Here is a 26840-nt window from a genome sequence, read left to right as displayed (position 1 = left end):
ACGCAGTTAAAATAACACATCACAAAGTCTGCTAAAGCTAACCAAATACTACACAAAGCTAGCAAATGATTATTAATAGAGAGAATACAGCACAACAGGAGTGAATTATCTTACATTTCAGAATCTCTAAGGCAGTTGCACTTAGATATAAGCAAGTAGATCAATGCATTATTGGAATATAATCGAGACCATAACACAACAATCGGCTGATAATGTGTTTAATCTAACCAAAACTAGCCAAATGAATAAATTATCTAGACTTCATAATAAACAAATACCCACTAAAAACGAACAATTTAAAAACAAACCCGTAATGAACTTGACTAACACTGTTTTAACCAGTGACATGATCTCTGTCCTTTCTAAAGGCCTTAACTTTGCCGTTACCCCACGCACAATTCCAGTGGATGAGATAATTGCTGAGGTAGAATCAGCAGTTAGACTCCTTCCACATAATGAGGCAGAGATGACTAGACACGAGGTTGAAAAAATAATTGAAAATAGCAAAGTACCAAAAATAAATATTAGCTCGAACGAAGCAAAAGCCTTAAGAGAGATTCATTTAAATAAAGATTTTAAAATCCTGGCAGCTGATGAAGGCCGCACTACTGTGGTGATGCCACGAGCCAATTATGATAATAAAATTAAAGATTTACTAGAGAAAAGTACCCACATTAAAGTTAAACGAGATCCTATTAATACTTTAGAACGTCAGACTACTGCAATAATTGCAAATTCATTAATCCCTAAGAATGAGCAATACCGAATAATTCCAAGGGCCTCAAAACCATCTAGACTGTATGGGCTACCAAAGATTCATGAAATCGGCATCCCATTACGACCCATAGTCAGTACAATTCGCTCTGCCACATATAAATTAGCAAAACATATAACTAAACAATTACATCCCTACATCGGGAGGACATCTTCATACATAAGAAATTCAGAACATCTTGTGAATGTGAATAAAGATATTAAACTTTACCCTAATGATATTCTGGTGAGTTTTGATGTGATTTCTCTATTCACTAAGGTTCCAGTGAACGAGTCACTTAAATTACTTGATACACTAGTAAAGAATACAGGTTTACCAAAATATATTCTGAAACTGGCTCATCATTGTTTAAATAACACTTACTTCTTTTGGAGGTGATTTATTTAAACAAAAGGAAGGAGCAGCAATGGGCTCTCCTTTATCTCCGGCTATAGCAAATATGCACATGGAAAACTCTGAAACAAGAGCACTTGTCTCGAGCACATTGAAACCATGTTTTTGGTTTAGATATGTGGATGACACTTTGGTTGCCTGGCCACATGGTAAAGATACACTTAATGATTTTCTAAATCATCTCAATGCACAAAACCCGGCCATCCAGTTCACCATGGAAATGGAGGTGAATAACACATTCCCGTTCCTAGATATTTTGCTTGGACATGGCCTAAATGGTAAAATAGCACACAGCGTTTACAGAAAGCGAACGCACACACTGATGCTATTTGAATGCAGAATCACATCATCACCCAGCTCAGACATCCTCTCTTATCAAGACGCTGATATATCAGGCTAAAGCAGTGTCAGATGGTGAAAGTCTCGTGAGAGAGATTAAACACGTTAAAGAAGCACTACGACAGAATGGCTACAATAATGCTCAAATTAACAGAGCATTGAATGCCAAATCACGATGGCAAAGCAACAATGCTGAAATCGATAAGATTGTTAAAACAATTAAAATACCATATATCTCGGGAGTAACTGACAAATTAGTACGTGTTTTGCAAAAGCAAAACATTACAGTAGGAGGGAGACACAGGGAGGTGGAGGGAGACAGGGGGAGGGAGTGGGACACGGGGAGGAGGAATGAGACACGGGCAGGAGGAGGAAGAAGATGAGGGGGAGGAAAAGGAGGTGCTGCAGCTGCTGACCGTCTTGACAGCGGATCTGATCGTCGGCTACATGGCTCACCTGGTGACACAGACGGAGTAGCTGCAGGTGCAGGAGCAGCTGCAGGTCCAGCAGCTGCAGAAGGTTTAGCCAGCACAGCTGGTGCAGGAGGTGGTCAACTGCCTGGGGGACCTGTTCCTCACACGGAGTGGGTGGAGCACCGAGGGCACCGCCGGCTGCTCATGGACGTGGCCTGGGAAGTCATCCGCGATGGCTCTGCGAGCTGGGGCCGCGTGGTGGTCCTGGTGGTGCTCTGCTCGCTCCTCCCTCGCGAAGAGGCTGGTGGACTGCGTACGTCTGAGCGACGCAGAGAAGTCGGCCGTGACGGACGTGGTGGCCGCCTTGTTGGTGAACGTGTGCGGGGCCTGGTTCGTCGAGCAGGGAGGCTGGGAGGGCTTCCTGCGAGCATTCGGGCTGGGGACGCCCACTTAGGAGAGGGGCCGTGGATGCGGTGCGTTAAATTGTGGGTACTCCTTCCTCTACTGAAACATCCGCCCAGTGTGGAAGAGTAGACCAAAACATCGCGTAAAGGGGTTCTCTAGAACTCGGTCTTGTAGAAATTCTTCCTATCACCAGAGATATGATAAAGCTATTGCGGAATTGTGCCACCACTCCACAATTCAAATTGTTTTGGCAGAGTATTCAAATAATGCTGCTGCTCACGATACAGGTTCCTGCTTATGTATTTGACATGGGGGGTGTTTGGAAGCGGCTCAGTGACCCAGAGGTTGTGGTGCCGCGGCAGCGGAGCCGCTCCATCGGGGCCGTGTCCACCGCCGTGACGCAGCCACCGGGGAGTGACGGCGCCGACGTGGCGCGCCCATCACACGAATGCACACACACCCCACGTAGAGCCGGGAGGGAAGGTCACCTGGCCAACAGGTTTTTATCCAGAAGCCCCTAATGAGATCAAGCTTCATGGTTTCCTGCAGCCGGGAAATTGGGCGACCTACCCCCGAGGCTGAAGAGCACCGCGGTGCTGTGACCTGGGATTGTAATGGCATGGTCATGGCAGGGGCTGTTTAGCCACCGCGAGTGGAACCACACACACACAAACACGAGTCAGTGGGCGGATAGCGGGAAGAACGGAAAGCGGACGTCCAATAAACCACTGCGGTGACGTCACCAGAGCGGTGATCCGAGGGCGGGAAAATCCAGACCTCTGATTGGACAGGGGGGCACGGGGTGCGGGAACATCACCGTTCCACAGCTTCTGCAGCATCAGATTGGGACTAAGGTGAGTGCGGGCTAATTGATCAGAGGGAAGAAAGCGGAGAGGCAGGCAGGATAAGTTCAGCCCAGGATCCCCGAGGGATAAGCTAAAGTCTGCTGACCCACACAATCACGAGTAGTTTAGCGGGTTACTCGCGGTGAATAAAATAGCTAGTAGGGGGATAAACTGTGTCGTGTGGTCTTTGTGAGTGTGAAGAGGAAGGCGGAGTGCTTAGTATTCGCGTGCCCGTGCGGCTGTTTACCGGAGTGCTTAGCGTTTGCGTACCTGGGCGACTGTTTACGGGAGTGCTTAGCGTTCGCGTGCCCGTGCGGCTGTTTACCGGAGTGCTTAGCGTTTGCGTACCTGGGCGACTGTTTACGGGAGTGCTTAGCGTTTGCGTACCTGGGCGACTGTTTACCGGAGTGCTTAGCGTTCGCGTACCTGGGCGACTGTTTACGGGAGTGCTTAGCGTTCGCGTGCCTGGGCGACTGTTTACGGGAGTGCTTATCGTTCGCGTACCTGGGCGACTGTTTACGGGAGTGCTTAGCATTCGCGTGCCCGTGCGGCTGTTTACGGGAGCGCTTAGCGTTCACGTACCTGGGCGATTGTTTACGGGAGTGCTTAGCGCTTGCGTACCTGTGCGACTGTTTACGGGAGTGCTTAGCGTTCGCATACCTGGGCGACTATTTACGGGAGTGTCTTGCGGTCGCGTGCATGCGCGGTTGTTTCTAGCGAAGCAGAGAGCTAAGCGCCTGGTGTGCGCGTACACGCGCGGCTGTTTAAACGCCCTTTTAAATCAGAGCGGAGTGACTCCCTCCAATAAGCGGCGCGCGCACGGCAGACACCCCTGCCCTCTCACTCCCGAACCCAACTCCCTCGCGTGTGATTGGTGTATGGGGCTGGGCAGGTATCGGTGTTGGGTTTGTTATTGCCTAGGCGCGTAGAGCGTGTGTGTGAGGGAGTCATGTGTCAGCATACCGTACCCATTTGTTTACGTACTGAAATCACGCGTCGGCGCACCGTACCCATTTGTTTACGTACGTGAGTCACGCATCAGTGCGCCGTACCCATTTTTTTACGTACGGGACAGAGTCTTGCTTCGCGAGCGCGCTCACCGCAGCACGCCGCCACTGAACCCGCGTAGCGCGCCGCAAGAGTAAAGCGTACAAGCCCACTAATTGAGCCATGCCAACGTGGTCGGTAACAAAGTCAGGGGCCCCGGGGGGCGAGGAGTTGGAGGTCGCTAACCCGAACCCTACAGAACTGCCAGGTGGTAGTAGTACAAATGTAATGGGGGAGTCAGGGGGCAACGGCCCCGACAATTCAGTGATGGCGGGGGACGGCAGCCCCCACAGTTTGGCGTCAGAAGCGGTACGAACCCCCGCGTTACCCCACGCAAAAATATGGCATATATTTACCAGCCGGGGGGCTCCTTGGTGGAAGGCATTCGCCCGCAACGTCATAGGGGCTAAAGAGATTAATGGGTGGACGGACGCGCAGGCGTTACGCCAACTTATTATGAACCTGGATGGGCGGGCAGCCAATTTTGTGGAAGCCCTACCCACAAGCGCGCAGACACAGCTAGAGGAACTGATGCGCCGACTTGATCTGCGTTTCGGTACGCGTGATGAGGAGTAGGCAAAAGCAGCCTTAGAGGCACGCTACCGCCAACCCGGCGAGGACCTGCGTGATTATGCCGAGGATGTGCGCGAGCTAACAAAGATCGCACACCTGGGATACACGACAGAGATGATTGAGGAGCTTGCCGCTGAGAAGATCCAGCGATACTTGACTCGCACGTCGTGGTGGCAGCCAGACATGAGCTATACACGTCTCCCCTTTAACGCCCTTGTCGAGCGCGCGCGTAAATGTGAAGGAATTTCCAGCGAACGCGCGCAGCTCCGGGGGCTGGGAAGAGAGCGCACCATCGCAAGCCTGTCGTTAGAGTAGGAAGAGGAGGAACAGGAGCTCGCCACGACGGTAAGGGGTCGGGAAAGGGAGCCCCCGGTAGCCCGCGAGACAACCCCGGGATGGGTAGCAGGGCTACAGACCGGCATGGGTGATATAGTCGGCCAGGTGACCCAAGTTGGTGGCCATATCACCAAACTACAGTCCACAGTGGAGACCATTCAGTCGGAAATGGGGGAAATGCGCTCCACGGTAGGGGGGCTAGCCGGGAGGGTGGCCCGACTAGAGGCAGAGTCTGGGCAGCGGCGTACGGGAGGGGAAAGAGGGAGCGTGCGGGGAAGCTCCTACGGGGCCACCGCCCTTCCCCGAGCGTGTTACCTGTGCGACCGCCGCGGGAACCTCGTGAGAGACTGTCCTCAAATCGCCCGCACTAGACAGGCGCCAGGGTTAAACGCCAACGCCCCCTAGAGAGTGGACCACCTAAGGGTGCAATCGACGAGGTCCCAAAACAAAACAACGATAGTAATAATGGTGAGCGAGTGACCCCCGCACAGATTCCGACCACAACACCCAAGGACGCGGTGAGGACAGGTGACTGGCTATGGGAGCTGGTGGCGGCGATCACGGGGGCCACATCACTGGTAGGACAGGTGAACGGGCAGCGCACCTGGATCCTACTCGACACGGGGGCAGTGGCTTCACTCGTGAGCGCCACACACTGCAGCGTGCTCGGGGTTGACGTGAGCCGCCTGCAGGCACACAGCGAGCAGAGCCGGGATGGGGTTGCTGGGAAGGATCTCCCTCGAGGTCCGTCTCGGACACCAGGTGTGTACACAGGAATTCTATGTCTCGAGTGTGTTGTGCCATGAGTGTATTGCGGGTACGGACCTCCTGGAGAAACTGGGGCTCAACGACTAGCCAGGCCAGCGATGCGCCACCGTGGAGGACAGCGGGGAGAGGATCCCGCTCCTGGGACAAGAACGGAATCGCCCTCACTTCACACCCATGGCCGCCACCCTGGTGTCGGCCGTCACCATCGGCCCGCTTGCCGAGATGCTGGTGCCCGTAGCAACACCCTCCGCCGACCCCACACACCGACCATCGGGCGAGGTAATGCTAACTCCTCACCCGGAGCTGGCGGACCCGTACGGAGTTGTGGGGTCAGCCACACTGGTAAACGCAGATGAGGGCCGACTGTTTATGCGGGTGTTTAACCCACACAGTACCCCGGAAATTCTACGACGACGCACCACGGTAGCCACCATACACCCCCTGCACGCGCGCCATTCTAACGACTCGGTGTTTGCACTCTGGGCGGAAGACCCTGGCTGCCCCGAGGACAACCAGGATCTGGCCTGGCGAGTCGGCCCGACCCCCCGAGCCGAGATCGTTCCCTTGCATGATGCGTTACATGTGCCTTGGGCAGATTTACCTAAGGGGGAGGCCGATCAACTGTGCGGATTGTTGCAGGAGCACGCCAACGTGTTTAGTGAGCACGATTCAGATATGGGCCGGACAGACCTTGTTAAGCACCAAATTAACACAGGTGCAGCCCGACCCATCAAACTCCCCGCATACCGAGTGGGCGCGCCTGATCGGACCCAGATCAAAGAGGCAGTCGCGGATATGCTACGTGATAACATAATCCAGCCCTCGGCGAGCCCCTGGTCTTCCCAGGTAGTGCTAGTGACGAAAAAGGATGGGTCGACCCGATTCTGTGTTGATTACCGAAAGTTGAACGCAGTCACCCTCGGCGACGCCTTCCCCATACCGTGCATCGACGACACCTCTGACAGCCTCGCAATAGCACAGTATTTTTCCACCCTCGATCTGGGGTCCGGGTACTGGCAGGTGGAGATGGCAGAGGAGGATCGGCCAAAAACCGCATTCACCACCCCAATTGGACTGTTCGAGTTTCGAGTGCTTCCGTTCGGACTCACTAACGCGCCCGCAACGTTCCAGCGATTGATGGAGTTGGTGATGCGGGGCTTGCAGTGGGAACAGTGCCTGATTTACCTGGACGAGGTGACAGTGTTCAGTAGATCTGTCGGAACACTGGTCCAGGCTGCGAGAGGTGTTCCAGCGATTGCGAGCAGCCCATCTCAAGCTCAAGCCGCGTAAGTGCTACATTGCGCAGTGCGAGGTGGCATACCTCGGACACCGAGTCAGCGAGGCGGGGTGTGCACCAATCCAGAGAAGGTACGCGCCGTAGTGGAATGGCCACGGCCAAGGAACCTGACGGAGATCATTCTTGGGGCTCGCCACCTATTATCGTCGATCTGTAAAGGGATTCAGCGAGATTGCATGCCCCCTCACCCAACTCACCTCCCCTAAGAACCCCTATCAGTGGACGGAGGCCTGCCAGACGGCCTTCACCACCCTCAAAGACCACCTCGCCCACACCCCCACTCTAGCTTTCCCCAATTTCACCACTAATTTTATTTTAGACACCGATGCCTGCAGCAGTGGGCTGAGCGCGGTGCTGTCGCAGGTGCAGGGTGGGACGGAGCGGGTCATCGCATATGCCAGTCGGACCCTGAGTGGGGCCGAGCTGAATTATTGCGTGACCCGTCAAGAACTGTATGCCGTGATCTTCGCGTGTAAACAGTTCCGACCGTATATGTATGGCAGGAAATGTCGGGTGCGCACCGACCATCATGCCCTGCATTTCCTCCTTACGTTCAAGGAACCACGGGGGCAGATGGCCCGATGGTTAGCGGAGTTGCATGAGTACAAATTGCAAATCGAGTACAGAGCTGGGCGTACACATGCAAACGCGGACGCCTTGTCGAGGCGACCCGCGGTGTGCGCCGAGACAAGGGCGGAGGAAGTCTGCCCGTGCTTCACGGGGGGACGCTGCCAGCAAACAGCGGACCACCGAGGGCGCGCCGAAACTAAAACCCCCCCTCGCGGGGGAGAGTGCAATATGTGCCACAGAAACCCCGGCAGGGGGAACCAGGGAACCGGGGGACCACCCGGCGGACGCGGAGCCCACGCCCCGGGGCCCAACGGGTCGCTTAATCCCACCCAATCGGATCCAGGAGAACATCGGCTGCGCCTTCCCAGGCCTGGACGACGAGTAGCTGAGACGGACCCAGCTGCGAGGATCCAGATCTGGCGGCGGTGGAAGCGGCCCTACGGGAGAAGAGGGACACCCTACCAGGACCCTGGCGTGGTTTGTACGCCCGGTTGTGCATGCAGAACGGGGTGGTACGGGAGCTCACCGAAGCCGGCCAGCCTGGGTGCATCTGTGTTCCCGCCCAGGTGCGACCCCAGCTGCTAAGACTAGTGCATGACCACCTGCTCGGGGGCCACGACGGGGAGACCCTGCATCGCCAATATCTCTGGCCCAAGTTAGCACAAGACGTGGCCGCCTGGGTGCAGGGCTGCCGCGCGTGTCAGTAATGCGGGCCCAAACCAGCGCGATACCAGGTCCCCCTGAGACCGTTCCGCGTCAGTCGGACGAATCAGCTGGTTGGGATCGACCTGCAGGGGCCATTCCCGCGATCCCACCGGGGCAACCGATATATTCTTGTAGCGGTGTTGTACTTCACACGCTATCCCATAGCGGTGGCCATCCCCGATAAGACAACCCTCATAGTGGCCCGAACATTCGTGGAACACTACGTACTTAAGCACGGGATCCCCGAACGAGTCATTACTGACCAGGGTAGTGAGTTCGACCCTATGCGGAGCTAGGGTCCGGGCCTACCTGCAAGGCGAGGCCGCACACCAGCGGCAGGAGCAGGGCGCCCGACCCCGGATGGAGCCCCCTTCTACTCGGCGGGCTCCAAGGTGTGGCTGCACACCCCTCGCGTCGGGGCCGGACAGATGGGGAAGCTAACCACCTACTGGCGGGGACCCTGGACCGTGGGGCGACAGATCTCCCCCTGGACGGTACTGATTCAAGGGGGGGAGAGAGGCCGGGAGATGGTGGTCAATGTCCGGCGAATAAAACCATGGAGGGCGGCCCCAGCGAGGGAGAACCCCGCCGTTCGAGGACCCCGATACCCCGGGGTCCCCACACCCCCCCCCCCCCCATACCCGGGGGCCTTGCACAGTGTATGGGCCCCACGGAGCCCCGGGCCCCAGGCGGTCCCGACCCGAGCCAGGAGAGACGGGTACGATGGCCCCTGCACCCTACCGCTACCGAGTTTGTCTTCCAGCTCGCACGTACCCAGGACCGGTGAGAACCACTGGAGTGGAGGAGGAGACCGCCGCCGGAACCCCGAGAGGTGGAGCCACCACCGCCAAGGCCAGCCACGAGAGCCGGACGAGTCCCGCGGACCCCGCGGCGCTACCTTGTAGGGGCAACCCAGGCGAGGTGCTCCAGTCAACCCGGGACGAGGACTGACACCTCGGGGGGCTGTGTGGTGCTGCCACAGCTGAGCCACTCCGTCGGGGCCATACCCACCGCCGTGACGCCGCCACCGGTGCCTCGGATTTCCCGCCACTCTCCCGAGGCCGGTGCTCTCGCAGACGTCCGCTGTTTAGCCTCTACACAGTTGTGGTGCTGCCGCAGCGGAGCCTCTCCGTCGGGGCCGTGCCCACCGCCGTGACGCCGCCACTTGGGAGTGACGGCGCCGACGCGGCGCCCCCCTCGCACGAATGCACGCACACACCATGTAGAGGCGGGAGGGACGGTCACCTGGACATTGTTGCCGTCAATGATAAGTGTGATTTGTAGAGTGTCTTGTCTAACTGATCTAGTTCGGTGCGTATAAGTCTGATTTTCTCTGAGATAAGAGCTAAGCTAGTTTTGAAAAGAATTCGTTTCGCATTAGAAGAAGTTACAGCAGCAGAGGTCAGTGTAAATGCGATTGGAATTACCCCAGAGTCGCGGCATCTCTTCAGAAAGGTGAGAGACTCGATCAGCTGAGCCTTCTTATCCCGGAGTTTGTTGAAGGATCTTAAAGTGACGTGGAAACCCTCCCCGTAGAGGCGGTAAAATTTTCATTTAAAGCTTTCGTGACTGCAGTAATTCATATTCTTAGCTCTTTCGGTAAAGTCACGTTGAAGGGAAACAATAAAATAATAAATATATATAAAACAATAAAAATTCTCACGACGTTTCGAAAGGAATAGATGTAAGATGCATGGAACATCTGAAGGTTGTGCTAGTTTACTTGTTAGGAAGCCATGCTTGTAATTGTGCATGTTAAAAAAGATAGGTCCACCTGGATTGTGGATCAATTCATGTGATGTTTTAATCTCTTTTAGCTGTTTTATAAACATATTGGCCCTTAGGATTTCAATTTGCGCACATAAGAAAGAAATATTATGAAAGTATCTTTACATATTTTTTTTTAATTGTCGTAATTTAAATGCACTAACAAGACTAAAACCTTGAATCACATCCAAAAAAGGAATCTGTGCCTGTAATGCCCACAAATTATTAATAGACTTCAGGTATTGTATCCCTATTGTACAGATACATGGTTTCTGTCTTTGTTTTTTCATAGCCCCTCTTTCTTTTGTACTTGTAATATGTTGGATAAACATGTTGAGACAAAATTGCACAAATACATGTCAATCTGCTGTTCCTTTTCATAGTTCTTATCTTTTTGATGGTGCTCGGTTGACTTAACGTAAGTGAATTGTGGCACCATGAAGGCATGCTATTGGGTGGATTAGAAATATAAATGTTATGGCAACAGACATTCAATATAAGTATTTTATTTAGTAAATCCAAATCATTGAACCAGATATTTAGTAAGCTTATATCAATTTCACCCAGGCAATTAGTACATGTAAATCAATTTCAGCCAGATCATTAATAAATATTAATCAGATTCCTCCAAATATTTAGTAAATCTAAATTACCATTGCTCAGACATTTAGTAAATATAAATCACTTTTCCTTGTAAAATCTATTTGTATTTGCACTATTTTTCAGGCTAAATAACTCATCATTTGGCATGCTATTACTAAATCCAACACATTTTAACTGTTGCTTTTATTACCATGTACTTACTTTTATTCTTTATTTTTAATTTATTCAATATTTTTTTTTCAAAATTGTAGTGCTTAAAATCTATTCAATTATATCACGTATCACTTCATTGCCAAAATAGTTTTAAGTAACAATGGGTCACTCATTATAGACACCCAGAGAGACCTACAGATTTGCACGGTTGGCTACGTACGGTGCGAAAGAGGTTCAACATACAGGTTGGTGCTGATGAATTCTGACTACCCAATAAGTTGTATTTGTATTCTTGGGTCTTTCGGTAAAGTCACCACGTAGATAGGTTCAGAGAAAGTAGCAAAAAATAACAAAAAACTACGACGTTTCGATTGCAACAAAAGCGGTCATCAAAGACTTTTAAAACGGCCTGCATCAGCACCTTTCCACCTCCTTGTTTCCTCCTGATGTCGAGGAATGAGTGGGTGGGTGAATGAGTGAGTGGATGAGTGGTTGGGTGAGTGAATGGGTGGGTGGTTGAGTTAATGAGTAGATGTGATGGTGAATGAGTAGATGGGTGTGTGAGTGAAAGGGTGGGTGAGTGAATGGGTGGGTGAGTGAATGAGTGGATAGGGTGGGTTAGTGAACAGAAGGGCAGTTGTGTGAATGAGTGGATGGGTTGGTGAATAAGTGAGTGGGTGGGTGAGTGAATGAGTGGGTGGGTGAGTGGTTGAGTTAGTGAATGAGTGGGTAGGTGAGTGAATGAATAGTTGGGTGAGTGAATGTGTGGGTGAGTGGGTGAGCGAATGAGTGGGGGGGGGGTGAATGAGTGGGTGGGTGAGTTAATGATTAATGGGTGAGTGAACGAGTTGGTGAGTGAGTGGATGAGTAGTGGGTGAGTGAAATAGTAGGTGGATAAGTTGATGAGTGTATGGGTGAGTGAATGAGTGAGTGGGTGGGTGAGTGAATGAGTGGGTGGGTGAGTTAATGAGTGGGTGAGTGAGTAAATGAGTTCGTGGGCGAGTGAATGAGTGGGTCTGTAAGTTGATGAGTGTATGGGTGAGTGAATGAGTGGGTGTGTACGTTGATGAGTGCATGGGCGAGTGAATGAGTGCGTGGGTGAGTGAATGAGGGGGTGGGTGAGTAAAGGAGTGGGTGCGTGAGTGATTGAATTGCAGTTTTGGGAAGGCGCCTGAAATCTAGGCGGGGGTTGGTGGATCACCACACACAAGATGAATGGATGAGTTGGTGAGTGACCCCACCCTACCTGGCCATTATATACTCATTCTACCGGGCAATTATGAACCCAACCTTTCATTATCACCAGCACCAATAATCATCACCAGCACCAGCACGAACCATTATCATCATAACCAGCACCAATAATCATCATCATGGCCAGCACCAATCATCATCATCATCCCCAGCACCAGGACCAATCATCATCATCACCATGACCAGCACGAACCATCATCATCATGACCAGCACAAATAATCATCATCACCAGCACCAATCATGATCATCTTCACCAGCACGAATCATCATCATCATCATAACCAGCACCAGCACTCATCATCATGCTCATCACCAGCACCAATCATCATCACCAGCAACAATCATCATCTTCATTACCAATCATCATCACCAGCACCAATCATCATCACCAGCATCACCAATAATCATCATTGTCATCACCAATCATCAGTCGTCATCACCAGCACCAATCATCATCATTATCACCAGCACGAATCAGCGTTATGACCAGCACCAGCAATAATCATCATCATCACCAGCAGCAATCATCATCACCAGCACCAATCATCATTATCATCAACAGCACCAATTATAAATCATCATCACCAACCACCCACCACCACCCAACACCACCCACCACCACTCACCTCCACCATCCACCACTCACCACCAACCACCACCACCACCCACTACCCACCAACCACTAGCCACCACCCACCACCACCCACCACCAACCACGAGCCACGACAACCCACTACCAACCACGCACCTCCACCACCACCCGCCACCCACCACCCACCACCACTAACCACCACCCACGACCACCCACCACCCACCACTACCCACCACCATCCACCACCACCTAGCACCACGCACCACCCAGCACCACCCACCACCACGCATCACCACCCACCACCCACCATCACCCACCATCACCCACCACCGATCTCCACCAACCACCCACCGCCCACCACCACCAAACCACCAACCACCCACATCCACCAACCACCCACCACCACCCACTACCACCTCCACCACCCACCAACCACCACAACCACCCACCAACCACTACCATCCACCAACCACCACCCACAAACCACCACCACCACCCTCCAACCACCTCCCTCACCCACCAACCACCACCACCACCACCCACCAACCACTACCATCCACCAACCACCACCCACAAACCACCACCCACAAACCACCACCCACCAACCACCATAACCACCACTACCCACAAACACCCACCAACTACCACCTACCACCAACCACCACCACCCACCACCACCACCCACCAACCACTACCATCCACCAACACCACCCACAAACCACCACCCACAAACCACCACCCACCAACCACCATAACCACCACTACCCACAAACACCCACCAACTACCACCTACCACCAACCACCACCATCCACCAAACACTACCACCACCACCACCCACCAACCACCACCACCCACCACCACCCATCCCCACCCACCAACCACCACCACCCACCACCACCCACCACCACCCATCCCCACCACCACCCACCCCCACCCACCACCCACAACCAATCACCACCAACCACCACCATCCACAACCAACGACCAACTCATCCAACCACAACCACCAGCAACTACAACCACCACCAACCACAACCACCACCTCCCCTCATCATCACATAATCATCATCCATCATCATCATCCATCATCATCGCCACCCAACATCATCGTCACACATCACCACCCATCATGACCAGCATCCTTCATCACAACCACCCATCACCTATCATCACCACCACCACAGACCCATCATCACCACCACCCATCATGATCAATCACCCAATATCACCAACCACCACCACCAACCACCACCACCACCCACAACCACTCACCCACAACCACCCACCCACCACCACCCTCCAACCACCACCACCCACCACCACCCCCAAGCAACCACAACCGCCACCCAAGAACCACCAATCACCACTAATCGCTAAATACCACAAATTACCAATCACCGTTAATCACCAATCACAACCAATAACCACCAACCGCCAAACACCAATCACCACCAATCACTGTTAATCACCAATCACCACCAAACAACACCAATCTCCAAACACCAATAACAAACATTCACCACGAATCACCAATCAAAAACAATCACCAATCACCACCACTCATCATGAATCACCAATCACCATCAATCACCACCAATCACCATGAATCACCAATCACCATCAATCACCACCAAACACCATCCATAACCACCAATCTCCAATCACCTTTCACCACCAATCACCAATCACCACCAATCACAAATCACCACCAATCACCAATCATCACCAATCACCACCAATCACAACAATCACCAATCACCACTAATCACCACCAATCTCCAATCACCACCAATCTCCAATCACCACCAATCTCCAATCACCACCAATCACCACCAATCATCATCATCACCCATCATCACCACCCATCATGATCACCACCCTTCATCACTACCACCCTTCATCACTTCCAACTATCAAAACCACCACCAATCAACCATCATTATCACCATGACCAATCATCAGCACCACCCATCATCACTTTTACCTATCATAACCACCACCCATAAACCATGATCATCACCATGACTAATCATCACCACCACCCATTATCACGGACCACCATCATCATCATTGCCACCAACCACCCAACATCACCATCACCCATCATTATCCTCACCACAAATCAGCATCATCACCCATCATAATCACCACCCATCGTGATCACCACCTTACATCATTAACACCAATTATCAGCATGAACACCCACCATCATCACCAACCATCATTATCACCATCTATCACAATCATCACCACCGATCATCATCAACCACCTATCAACACCACCACCACCGACCATCATCAACACACATCATCACCCATCAACCATCATCATCAACAGCCATCAGCACCCATCATAATCACCACCCATCGTCATCTATAACCATCATCACCACCCACCATCATCAACCACCACCACCCATCATCATCACCCATCATCATCACCACCCATGGCCACCACCCGCACTGCACCACGTGGTGCGGCAGCTGTGCGCGTGGGGGCGGAGCCTCGCGGAAGTGACGTCATTTCTGGTACGTCATAGCCACGCCTCCACCGCCAGTCGAGAGGAATGCGCACGAGGGAGCAGCTGCAGACGACGTTGGAGAGCGAATCCTCAACGAGGTGAGCGTCCCTGTTGACTATGAGTGTTGTTTATCTTTATTTTACATTTTGACCGCAAATTAAAGCCTCATTATTGTTGATATGTTGGTATTTTTATTTTCTGCAATCAAATTAGGACTGCTAGATAGGTTACTTGGCATGCCCTGATATGTTGCTTTTACTGTCACTGTTTAGACATAAGCGAGTCAGCATTTTAAAATTAATAACTAACTTGTTTAAATCTCAGAGTATGAATAACATGTCTACAATTATTGTTTTCTGATTGCTGGCACAATTGTGCCCTACATTTTATGTATTGAATGTTATTCAACATTGGGGAGGAGTCTGCCTTCTTGTTCAGACCCCAGCTGCTGCCATAGTTGTCTCTAATCTGTGATGTCACAGCCACATGGGTGGTGTCTCTGACATCACGTGACCCACGACGTCATGCTCGGTTTATAACAAATAATTTAAGTAAGGTCATATGACCCTCATGACCTACAAGGCATAGGGGGGGGGGGTGTTTATCAAGAATTCGATTAATGCAAATGGGCTGTACATTAACATGCATGTGTGGATTAAATATCATTAAGTTTGGCGATTATGTTTAATGTAATAGGCTGGTGGAATAAACATGTTTGTGTGGATCGATGAGTGAGTGATCAGAAGCACGTATGAGTGGCAAACAAGTGCGGGCGTTGGCTTGAAAGCAACAGGCATGGAAGTGATGGGATTGGTACAGTGAGTGGCCAAATATGTAATATTTTAGAGGATGAGTGATTCAAATTGTTGCTAAATCTTAGCGTTGTTCCAAACTCCACAGGCCATCCAACTTCACGCAGAATCTACTCTTTCCCAACAACATGGATAGCCATATCAAGTGGGCTGAGATTGTGGATGACTATGAGGGTAAGTCCCAGATACCTGCATCACGTGGCTTATATACAGAGAAGGAGGCTCCTTTATCAATTACTTTGAGAAGACATGGCTTGGTTGTGATGGGAAGACGTAATGATCGAGTGTTCCAGAAACGATGGGTTTATATCTGAATTTCAGCCATTTTTGTTTAAACTGGGGTCTCAAGCTTATGGAATTAATGGTCTCAGAATGCCCACAAAAACATGGCTTGTAAAGTTTTACTGCCATGTGATGAATATTTCTCAATAGCAGCTCCTGTTGTGTGGAAAGAGCTAATTACAGGGATCTTAAAATTCGTTCTGTGAAACTCCATGTTCTTCGTTCTCTAATTCATTACTCGTCCTTTGAATTACCTGTCTGCTCTTCGCAGGCCGGGAATCGTCGCGCCAGTCGACCACCTGGGGTGACATTATGGATAAAGTGGACCCTTTCCCAGGCCAAGGTTACAAGCATCGCTCCCCAAAGGTGTGTATGGGGTCTGTGGGGGTCAAATACACATTATCTACAAAACTGGCACACCATCTCTCCACATTACCTTTCTCACCACACCACCACCAATTAAATAGACCATCATATAGCCTTATCATGAATCTATAACATCACAAGACACCATCTCTCTGGAACATTCCTCTGCTTCACCTCTCTGTATATCAAAACCAGCTCCAGACACCATCAGCCAATCTCTCCACCATCCCACTCATGCATTGGTCATTTATTACCATTGAGGACGAAATGATATAAATCAGTCACATTAATTACGTCTGCTAGTTCAGTTGATTGGAAGTAGCCATTCCAGTTGCCCACTATGGGCACTGCGTGAAATTTGTCGAGATTATGGGCTACGAGATCTTTATAATGTAACATTCTGTGGAAACTATTGCCAGTGATGATTGTTGCCAACAATTGCTATGAAATATTCCCAGTCGATCACAGACTTAAGTGCATGTATGGGGTGTGTGAGGATATATGAGGATGTAACATGTATTTTGATTATGTAGGGGTTGGGATTATTAAGGGTTAGGGCTACACGTACAATGTGATAAAAGTATTGATGGATAAGGTGTTATGTTATCAGGTGATTTTATATATTCAATCTTGATTTGAAATTTTCTTGACTGTGTATATTCATGCGAGTGTAAAAAGCGAGTTTGAATGAGTGAACGTGGATGTCTGCATCTGTACAAAGATGTGTGAGTATGCATTTGTGTTGGGTTTATGTGCACGTTTATGTTTGCATGCATGTGGGTATTAATTTTTGTTTGCATGTGCATGTCTGAATATTAATGTGGTGATCTTTGCTTGAACAGAGGATAATTGGGGAGTTAAAAGACTTCAGCGGGGTGAAGCGTCTTCAGGAGAAGGACCTTGGGACGCTGAAACGCCTCCTGGTAGAGGAGCGCCTCTTTGAGGTGCAGCGCCTGGCCAGGGAAAAGTGCCGCACAGTGGAGCATTGCTTCAGAGACCATCTCCTCAAGAAGCGACTCGTTATAGTGCAGTGCTTCGCGGAGGAGAAGCGACTTCGTGAGATCAAGCATCTTGAGGAGAAGCGTCTGGAGGAGGATGAGAAGTACCTTGAGGAGGAGCAGTGCCCCGTCAGGACCGCTGCCATCACCACCACTGCCAGCAACGCTGCAACCACCACCACCGCTGCCACCCCCGCCATCACTGCCACCACTGACACGACTGCCACCACCGCCACCGTCACCGTCACCGCCACCACCGCGGCAACCACCACCTCTGCCACCACCACAACTTACTCCACTGCCAGCGCCACCACCACTGCTGCCACCGCCACCACCGACACCTTTGACGCTACCGCAACCACCTCCACCAACTCCACCACGTCCACCGCCATCATCACCACCGACCGCCCTGCCGCTAACGCCACCACCACTGCCACCACCATGGCAACCACCACCTCTGCCGCTATCAACGCAACCAACACTACCACTACCGCCACCACCACCACCACCACCGCCACTGACATCACCAGCACTGCCACCTCAGCCAACACCACCACCACCGACACCACTGCCACCACTTCTGCCACCTCCGAGGACGAGGAGGTTGAGGAGGATGAGGAGAGAATTGAGAAAACAGAGAAGGGGGATACGATGGTGGTGGAGGATGAAGATGAAATGGAGGACGAGACAAAGGAGCAGGAGATGGAAGAGGTGCAGGTGGTGGAGGTGGTGATGCAGGGAAAGAAGAGGAAGCGAGGGGGCCTCGCTCGCGTTGCAAGAGCGATCACCTCACTCCTCCGCCGCGTGCTGCTTTGTGGTAGCATGTCAACCACTCAGTAGGGGTGATGGTGGTGGTCGTGGATTGGTGCCAACCATGACCACTATCACCATACTACCCACCCACCCTGTGATACATGCCACACCCACCCACCCCGTGATACATGAAACACACTTACCACACGGTTCCCCAGAGAAACGTTGCCAGTGGGACCACAGCTGTTGAAGTGGAGAACGATTGCTACCAAGACACCACGCACACCACACACACACGGGACTAGCCCAAAAGCATAGCCGGCCCCACTCTGGGCCCCTTCCATGCTGGTTTTTATCCAGGCAGTCCTCATGGGATGACCTTGCTATGGTTTCCAGGACATGGAAGGGGCAGAAAAGCCAGGGTGAGAGAGCTGGAGGGGTCTGGATCGGCCAATGGACGACACCTGCCACATGGCAAGCCCCAGGGCCACCCTGCAAATAATACGGTTAAATACCATTGTTCTTATTGGTACTATAAACTCTTTGAAATAAACCCATGATGACAAAAAATATATTTGAATTGCTTGCAAGTGCTGCCTGAGTTGGTTAAATGTGCCTTGGCTCAGGTGTGCGGTTTTCCAGCTGTGTGTGGAGGTACAAGGACAAATATAGAATGATCGCCGTTTTGAGAGATGGTCCTTCTTTAGAGCACATACAAATGTCGGTGGGAAAAGATATTCAGGTGATTCGCCTCCTTCACAACACTGCCACTCTACTCCACTGCCCCACTGATCCACTGCTCCACTGCCCCACTGTCCCACTGTCCCACTGCTCAATTGATCCATTGCCCCTCTGCCCAACTGTCCCTTTGCTCCACTACTCCACTGCCCTACTACCCATTTGGCCCACTGCTCTTCTGCTCCGCTGTCCCACTGCCCATCTGCTCAATTGCCCTACTGCTCAACTACTCCAATGCTCCACTGCCCTTCTACTCCACTGCCCCTCTACCTCCCTGCTCCACTGCCCATCTGTTCCCCTTCTGTAACAGCAGTTGAAACAAACGTTTGAGTTTCTTAACCCCCCCTGCCTCTGTCCACCAATCAGTAGAAATGGGTAAGCCACAATCGAGCAGCAAGGTGCATGTGGTGTGTTAAAGTGTGGGTACTCCATCTTCTAAAATATCTGCTCAGTGTGGAAGAGTAGAACAAAACATCGTGTAAAGGGGCTCTCTAGAACTCGGTCTTGTAGAAATTATTCCTGCAACCAGAGGTATGATAAAGCAATTGCGAAATTGGGTCAACACTCCACAATTCAAATTGTTTTGGCAGAGTATTCAAAGAATGCTGCTGCTCACGATACAGGTTTGCTACTTATGTATTTAACATGGGGGGTGTTTAGAGGCGGCCCAGTGACCGAGAGGTCAGAGCACTGAAGTGGGACCACGGAGTAACTGGGTCTGAATCCAGGCACCCGCCTGTGATCAAAGTGGGTTGTCAAGTCTAGCGAGTTCATGATCTCAGCCTGGTCGTCAATGACTGCGAAACATAAACCATCACATGGCAGTAATGTGGTTCTCTACTTAATTTGCGTGAGGAGGCCCTCGTAAAACCATGTTTTTACAAGAAGGTCTGCATTGTGCACATAGAATCGCCCCTTGGATACGGAGAATCGGAGCGACCGCCCAGGTCCGCGGGCATTGGGGGGGCCCTGCGCTTCAATGTCACGGGGGTGTCAAATGTAATACTTGCGGTGGAATTTGAACGCGTCGGAGGCCCACATGCTGGGATTTTCCCCTGGCCTAGCACCCTTATGGACGGTCCTGTGTGTACATTGTTCAAAGTCTCGCACAGGCTTTTGCCAAACTCAATTATGGCAATAATAATAAAACGAATTACAGGACTGTGAAGGACATGGCATGTGAGCCCTGTAGCTCTCCCAAGTGCTTGTGGGTTGAACCGCGTGTTGTTCAGCAGGAATTCAGTGTTTTTGAAGAGAGGTGAGACAGTGAGACCCAGGTTAGTGTGGGTAGAGTGGTGAGTGTGACAGTAAGACAGACCCAAGTGAGTGAGTGTAGGAAGACAAATGAGTGAGAGAGTGAAACAGACTCTGGTGAGTGTGTGTGGGTAGAGGTGAGTGTGACATTGAGACAGACCAATGTAAGTGTCTGTGGAATGTGGTGTTAAAGTAAGACAAACCCAGGTGAGTGTGGTAGAGAGGTGAGTGTAACAGTGAGACAGACCCAGGTGGGTGAGTGTGACTAGTGATGTGAGTGTGACAGTGAGACAGACCTACGTCAGTGCGTGTGGATGAGGTGAGTATGACAGTGAGACAGACCCAGATGAGTGAGTGTACGAATAGAGGTGAGTGTGACAGTGAGACAGACCAAGGTGAGCCCGGTTGTCCTTGACAGCACAAAGAAGTAAGAACATTGTTACGACCAACGTTACAGGAGGGAGGATCCTGCTCTTTATTACGTGGATGAGAGGGCACTTGAAATGTACTCAGAAGTAGCTCCGTGATTACAGCTTCAGTGGGCCATTCTCTAACACAAGGCTTGCAATCTTCTGCTCGAGACACGAATGATTCGTTGTTTCCACGGCAGGATGGCAACATCCAACCGAGGTTAAGATTTGGGTAAAATTAGAAAATGCAGGTTTACTAATAAAATACGTTGCAGTTTGGTTACCAAAGCAGTGGGTTGTCGGCATGTAGCATGGAGGTAGGGTAGATGTGAAGTTTAACGTCATTGAGTAAAAACTCAGAGTGAGTGTACATCTACTGTCGTTATGATCCACGTCTAGCGATACACGCAGAGACACGAGGAGCAGGAGGTACTCTATTTATTATAGCCTTCACAGGGTACAAGGGGTCACTACACTTTCAGTCAAGAGAGCTAACAGACTGCCTGTCTGACACCGCCGAGAAAATGCAGATGGTGACGATGACTCCAGCAGTCCGACGAGATTCCACTCCAAGCAACAGCCCCAAACCTTTGCCCGGGGTCCCCTTTTATCCTCCTAGCGTGGCCTCGCTAGGAGGATAATGGAAATCAAATTATAACATTTTTGACATGTTTTTCTGGATGTTTTTGTTGTTATTCTGCCTCTCACTGTTCAAATAAACCTACCATTAAAATTATATTCTGTTCATTTCTTTGTCAGTGGGCAAATGTACAAAATCAGCAGGGGATCAAATAAGTTTTTCCCTCACTGTACTTGATATGTACAGGACCGGACAACATCACCTTAACAAATTCATATGCCACAGATTGCACATTAGATCAGAGCACAATTATTTGTTTTGTCATAGTTCTGAATGTCTCAACTGGGACCAAAAAAGTTAAACAAAGTTAATGTAATAAACAGTGCTTGTTAATATTTGTCTGTTGTTTAAAAGAAATAAGTTTCTGTTCCCAAAACTTATTTTCAATAAATTGTACCATAGATGTACACTTGAATAGTGTGCTGATCTTTAAAGGTGTATTGAATATTTTTTTACATACTGCGACTCATAATCCTGCTGTTATGGAGTGACTCATACAGCCAGCTATGGCTGCAAAGTTTGGTCGTACATGTTATGTATATATCGTTAATTGTTAAATTTGAATCACAGTTCCTATGATCACTGTTACATTGTTTTTATAGCTTTATTTTGGTGATTTTGAAAACGTTTTGGTTTAGTCATGTTTGTTTTTTGTAGTACAGAGTTAGCCTGATAACTTTAATCTAAATTGTCTTATGATTGTTATTATTCGACTTGCATCCCACCGGGATTTTTGCACACAGTGTTGATATACGGTGCTTTTCTGGAAGACTTTGCTGTCTTTTCCTGGATTTTTCTGTTGCGTGTAGTCGCTTTAAGATATTCCTTGATCATGTTTTTGTTTGTTGCGGTTGCACCCGAGTCAAGAGCAACATAGCTCACAGGGTTATACCAAATAAATGAATCTGAAAAACTTAAATGAATTTCTGCTTGCATGTCTGTATATTCATGTGATTATCTTTGCTTGAACAGAGGATAATTGGGGAGTTGAAGGATCTCAGCGGGGTGAAGCATCTCCAGGAGGAGAAGGACCATGCGACAGAGAAACGCCACATGGTAGAGGAGCACCTCTTTGAGGTGCAGCGCCTTGCCAGGGTGAAGCGCCGCACAGAGGAGAACTGCTTCAGAGACTATTTCCTCAAGAAGCGCCTCGTTAAAGTGAAGTGCTTCACGGAAGAGAAGCGTCTGGTGGAGGAGAAGTGTCTCGCCAACGTGAAGAGCGTCGAGGAGGAGAAGCGCCTCATGGAGGAAGAGCGGTGCCTCGCCAGGACTACTACCATCACCACCACCAACGCTGCCACCTCCGCCCCACCACCGCTGGCGCCACCGCCATTACCGCTGCCGCCACCGCCACCTCCGCTGCCACCATCACCACCATTGCCACCGCCACCACGGCCATCACCTCCAGCACCTCCGCTGCCACCACCGATGCCACCGACGCCACCTCGGAGGTTGAGGAGCATGAAGAGAGAATGGAGAAAACAGAAGAGGGGGAGAAGATGGTGGTGGAGGATTAAGAGGAGGTGGAGGAGGATGAGACAAAGGAGGAGATGGAGGTGGTGATGCAGGGAATGAAGAGGAAGCGAGAGGGCCTCGCTCGTGAGGCGAGAGCGGTCACCTCACTCCTCCGCCGCATGCTGCTTTGTGGTGGCATGTCCACCACTCAGTAGGGGTGATGGAGGTCGTGGATCGGTGCCTACCATGACCACTATCACGATACTATCCACCCACCCCGTGATACATGTCACACCCACACACACACCACATGGGTCCCCGGAGAGACCGCGCCACTGGAACCACAGCTGTGGAATGAAGCTGAGCAGCAGATGCCAGGACTACAGTGGAGAACGATTGCTACGAAGACACCGCACACCACACACAAACGGGACTAGCCCAAAAGCATAGCCGGTCCCACCCTGGGCCCCTTCCATGCTGGTTTTCATCCAGGCAGTCCTCATAGGATGACCTTGCCATGGTTTCCAGGACATGGAAGGGGCAGCTGACCCAGGGTGAGAGAGCTGGAGGGGTCTGGTATGGACAATGGACGACAACTGCCACGTGGCAAGCCCCAGGGCCACCCTGTAAAGAAAAAGGTTCAATACCATTCTGTTAAATTTCGATTTAAAGCTATCTTGGCTGCAAGGATTCATCTTCTTTGGTTCTTTCGGTAAAGTAGCGTAGAATGAGAATAAAATAATACATTGATCAAATAAAATAACACAATAAAATTCTCACGACGTTTCGGCCACAACACAAGCGGCCTTCATCAGGTGAAGGGACGAGACTGTCTGGAGGAAAGCGCTGGAGTGAACACAGCCAAGCTCAGACCGCGACCTTTAAGCTGTGTGAGAAGAAACAGAGCGCCTTGACAAACGAATTAGCATACAATTTAGCATTGAAAGAGCTGAGTGATTAGCTTGTGACTGGTCACAGAAATGGCTATGTTAAAGTCAAAGCCTACACATCCACAGAGGCACCTAGTACAAATCAAACAGGATAATTTAGCATTGAAATTGCTGAGTGATTAGCTTGTGTCTGGTCACAGAAATGGCTATGTTAAAGTCAAAGCTTGCAAGCAGAAATATCCCTGTGAAACTCGCACAGACAGACACACACACACGCAGATGCGCACACAAACAGGCACACAGGCGCACACAGACACTACTGCTACTAACTACTACTCAGTACTACCACTGCTGCTACCACTAAGCGTAAAACATTCCCATCGTGATTGTGACTCTGACTGGCCGTTGCGGCGCTGCTGCTGCTGCTTCTTAGATACCCCAGGAGCAGCTCCAATGCCGCTTCGAGGTGCGAGAGAAGATTGGCGAGGGAGGGCAGGGAGTGGTGCTGCGGTGCGTGGACCACAATATGGGATTCCTGGTGGCTGTCAAGATGCTGGCACTGCCCATCCAGTAGGTTGGGGCAGGGGTGATGGGGTTGGTGGTGGTGGTGGTGTGGGTGGGTGCTGGTGGTCTTAACACAGCGGCCATGGTCATAATTATAAATGAATACAATAATAGATAATAAATGCAAGTAAATACAACATGGTTACAAAATAATGAGTATAATAGTAAACAACAATGATAATAACCTCTGCAAAACTATCTCTAACTATAAACTGAAACTATCTCACTAAAAAATTAACCGTCGTAAAACTACTATGAACTAGAGACCCACAGAGACCCACAGACTTGCTGTGTGCACACAGCCCTACCAAAATGGAGATGCAGAGGATGGAGTTGAAGGTGATCACGGAGCTGCAGGGGGAGGGCAGTGCTGAGCTGCACGGCGTCATCCGCGTCCTGCACTCGTTCCACTTCCGCGGACACAACTGTCTCGTGCTGGAGCTGTTGAAGTACGCATCATCACCATTGTTATTATTGTCATCATTATCATCATTATCACCATCGTCATCATTATCGTCATTATCACTATCGTCATTAAAATTGATTAACACAGAAGTGTTGTGTTCTTTCGTGACATTTATGCATAAGAACTGTATTCTGTGCTGAGATCTGAACTTGGAGACCTGGCTGAACACACTACCACATACTCAGTAAATGTTAAAGCGGGAATAATTGTATTATACTGATCGATAGTACAAAGTTAAACAACACAGCCGAGTTTAATCTGACATGCTCAAGTACCTGCATAACTGCATATGATTAATTGCATTATCCCGATTGAAAACCGACCCTCGTCAACGAGGCGGGGCCTAATTATCATAACGGCTCGCAGTAGCATAATCACACATACACTAGCATAAATTAATACGATTCTCTCTCGCATTCGCATAGTTTATGCGCATAAATTACAGCAAATTAACATTTTTTCGGATAATTATGCAAATTTCAAATTTGATTTAATTTTTATTATTTTCATCAAATTTTCATAACCTACATATACAACAGACCGCAACCTCACCCCAACCGTGACGCGTGTCGGAGAGCCCTCATGTCGTTGTTGTTGACTCCGTAGTACAGGTTTTGTTTGGGTTAGATCGCGTGAATATATAAATGTTGTGTTGTTATACCTCGCCACCACCCGACACGGCCATCACCACACAGAGACCCATAGACATCGTCACCACACAGAGACCCACAGACTCACCACACTGTCAACCACAGACTCAGCCCCTTTACCGTATTCACCTGATTAAGAGACTCAGTTTTTTTATGTTCTTGTTACAACAAAGTATGGTTTGCGTCCTATAATCCGGTAGTAGGATAGATCGGATTGATTTAACTCACCCGTTTTGGGGTGCGTCTTACTTTAGCCACTAAGCTATTCATTGTTGTTATGTTTGTGTTATATTTTAAATACAAAATGTTTACATTTGTGGGACCTCTTTGGCCCAGAATTACAATTACAGAATAAGGGATATGGTGTTACCACCTCGTGGAAATAGAAAAACTTCATCAGCAAAAAAGGAAAAGGAGGAGGGAGACACAGGGAGGAGGGAGACGGGGGAAGGAGGGAAACACGGGGAGCAGGAAGGAGACCGGGGGAGGAGGGAGACACAGGGAGGTGGAAGGAGACAGGGGGAGGAGGAGGAGGAGGGAAATGAGGGGGAGGAAGAGAAGGAGGTGCTGCAGCTGCTGACCTTCTTGACAGCGAATCTGATCGCCGGTTTCATGGCTCACCTAGCGACACAGACGGAGTGGCTGCAGTTGCAGGAGCAGCTGCAGAAGGTGCAGAAGGTTCAGCAGCTGCAGGAGGTTCAGCCAGCACAGCTGGTGCAGGAGGTGGTCAACTGCCTGGCAGACCTGTTCCTCGTGCGGTTCAGAGACTCCGTTCTGGACTTGGTGAGCCACACGGAGGAGCGGGTGGTGCACCGAGGGCTCCTCCGGCTGCTCGTGGACGTGGCCTGGGAGGTCCTCCGCGATGGCTCCGCGAGCTGGGGCCGCGTGGTGGTCCTGGTGGTGCTCTGCTCGCTCCTCCCTCGCGAAGAGGCTGGTGGACTGCTTACGTCTGAGCGACGCGGAGAAGACGGTGGCCGTGACGGACGCGGTGGCCGCCCTGCTGGTGAACGCGTGCGGGGCCTGGCTCGTTGAGCAGGGAGGCTGGGAGGGCTTCAGGCGAGAATTCGGGCTGGGGTCGCCCACCTAGGAGAGCGGCCGCGGATGCCGAGCTCCGACGATTGGCGACGGTGGAGACAAAAAGAGAGGAGAGAGCGAGAACGTCGCAGTTGGGAAAAGAAGAAACAATCCGTACGGAGGAGACGG

Source organism: Petromyzon marinus, chromosome 23, assembly GCF_048934315.1.
Source record: "Petromyzon marinus isolate PM22_M1 ecotype Great Lakes invasive population chromosome 23, UKy_Petmar_22M1.pri1.0, whole genome shotgun sequence".
In the NCBI taxonomy this organism is placed as follows: Eukaryota; Metazoa; Chordata; class Hyperoartia; order Petromyzontiformes; family Petromyzontidae; genus Petromyzon; species Petromyzon marinus.
The sequence above is the reverse complement of the archived record's forward strand: the minus strand, read 5'-3'. Positions refer to the sequence as shown.